Source organism: Pteropus vampyrus, unplaced genomic scaffold, assembly GCF_000151845.1.
Source record: "Pteropus vampyrus isolate Shadow unplaced genomic scaffold, Pvam_2.0 Scaffold195, whole genome shotgun sequence".
NCBI classification, from domain to species: Eukaryota; Metazoa; Chordata; class Mammalia; order Chiroptera; family Pteropodidae; genus Pteropus; species Pteropus vampyrus.
Window position 1 is genome coordinate 491,718 of NW_011888976.1, and position 2,267 is coordinate 493,984.

General features: G+C 48.9%; 1 protein-coding gene and 1 pseudogene across 6 annotated transcripts in view; both read left to right on the plus strand.

Annotated features, from left to right (window-relative positions):
* ACOX2 (acyl-CoA oxidase 2) overlaps positions 1-2,267 on the plus strand; it is a 38,746-nt gene that overhangs the window by 1,068 nt on the left and 35,411 nt on the right. For 4 of the 6 annotated variants that reach the window (XR_002783198.1, XR_002783197.1, XR_002783199.1 and 1 more), the window contains exon 1: positions 538-608. The exons of 1 other annotated variant lie outside the window; for it this stretch is intronic. The gene's annotated coding sequence lies outside the window, so the exon portion shown is untranslated. Of the gene's footprint in view, positions 1-537; positions 609-2,267 lie in introns of those variants that run through there. One more of the 6 variants, XM_023537643.1, reaches the window with a different exon arrangement.
* On the plus strand, positions 2,119-2,237 carry LOC111746622 (annotated as a pseudogene).

The window sequence follows — 2,267 nt, forward strand, 5'->3', positions numbered from 1 at the left end:
AGAAATTCTCTTATGGGGAGCAAGAAAATAGTAATAATCTCAAATTACAAGTGCTTGGGGCTTAAAGCTTATCAAGAGCTCTCCTTTATACTCTGTGAGTTAACAGACAAAGGAAAGGAAGCTTTGAGAGGTGAAGTAACTCAGAGTCACACGTCCAGGATGTGAACGCAGGTCTCTGGACTCTGGGTGGGGGCTATGGGGTTTCTTTATACAGAGCGCAAGTGTGTGCATTCTATCAGGACCAGGCTCTGGGAGGCAGGGCCAGACAGGCAGGAAGAGGGAGAGAAAGGCCGGGGTTCAGTAGCTGGCACTCGCTGAGCTGCCCAGCCAGCTTCATGCTAAGCTATTAACCTGCTTCATCTTCATAGCAATCCTCCCTCGGTAGCCCCAGTGCTGGGCATTGCATGTCACCTGCGGGAAATGGGTGGAAAGGAGTGGAGGGGACAGGAGAAAACAAGCAGTGAACTCAGCAGGAAACGGCTGAGAGCTGAGAGCCAGCCAGGCAGTGCCACCTCTCTAGGGGAGGAGAAAGGGGCTGGGCCACTGACCAGAAGCGGCCTAAGGCTAGAGAGGCCAGGCCAGGCCTACAGTGTGGACACAAGACAGAGGTGAGTCAGGCAAGCCGGGCTGAGGGTCAGGGGAGGTACTGGGAGACCTCTGAGGACTGGACCACCTGGGTGATGGCCTTCCCCGCAGCTCCCGGTGACCAGTGACCAAGCACTGCTTTCTTTCATTTGATACTTGTTTACTACACAGGACCTTTCAGCCAGGCCCTGTGCTAAATGTCAGAGCTACGGCATGAATGTGACAAAGATCCCTGCCTTCTTGGAGTTCACCATCTAATGAGGGAAGACGACAATTAACAAAAACATAATCAATAAGTAAATTGTCTTGTATGTTAGGACAAGTGAAAAGAGAAAAATTAGCAGAGCGAGAGGGATTGGGAATGCCGAGGGAGGGGTCTTGGGATTTTCAAGAGAGTGGTCGAGTGTGCCTCACTGAGAAGGAGACTGATCAAAGACTTGAAGGAGGTAGGTAATTAGGAAGCCGAAGACATTCAGGGAAAGAGTGTTCCAGATAGAGGACAAGGCCTTGGTAGAGGCAGTGGGGGATGGGGCATCAGCGTGCTCTAGCACAGCAAGGAGGCAGCAGCAGTTGGAGTGGAGATGATGCAGGACGGGGCAAGGGGCAAAGTCCTCGGAGTTGGAGGCGGGGCGGGGGAGGGTGTGGAAATCAAGCCCTGCACCAAAAGAGAAAGGGTTCTTGGAACACAAGAAAGAATTCAAACACCCACCAGGGGCAGAGTCAAAAGGAAAGTTTATTAGAGAAGGGCTAACACCCCATAGATGAAGTGTGGTCTCCTGTCAGAGGCAAAGAGTGAGAGAGCCTAAGAGAGACTCGGAGGGACAGACAGAGAGACAGAGACAGTGACAGAGAGATAAAGAGACTGAGAAGGGACCCCCAGTGTTCTGGGAATTCAGTTTATATATCATTCCTTAGTTTCTGTGAATTACAGTGTAAAGACTTTGTTTACCCATTTCCCTTGATAGTATGGAACTACAATGTGAAAGGATAAGCGTAGGTAGCCAGGTAGCCAGAAGAGGTAAGAGTATATGTAGCATGAAAGGCCTGCTGACAATTCCCAGCCTTTGATCCATAGATTCCCCTGGTTTTAGCCGTAGGGATGAATGATTTTATTTTGTGTAGGGTGCCACTTTCTCTTCACAATCCCAGCAGAAATTTTCCTTTGTTCTGCAGGTTTCCTCGTGGTCTGGCTGCGGGGTTGATCAGCACTTTGCAGTCTCCGAATGTGGCTTGATTTAACATTTTGTTCTCTTGCCTCCTCCCTACATTCTCCCCGCTCAGAGATTGTATTTCCTTATTCTTAAGGGGACTTGAGGGAGGAAGGTCTGTCTTCTGTAACTTCTTCAAAGCTGAAATAGGGCTGTAGTCCCTGCCTGCTGGGAATAAAAATCTCCGGAAACCTATTCTAAGGGCTCTGGAGGCAGAGAACATGGGGTTGTTTCAGCAATTGGAAGTAGCAGGAAGCTTTGCAGCCTAGAAGATCTAAATTTAACAAAAAGATTGAAAAGGCAAAGGTCAAAAATCAGTAGTAAAATCTATGGCCATGCTACCCTGAACACGCCCAATCCTGTCTGATCTCGAAAGCTAAGCAGGGACAGGCCTGGTTAGTACTTGGATGGGAGACCACCTAGGAAGACCAAATGCCGTGGACATAAAAAATAGAAAAAATAAGGGATTGTAAG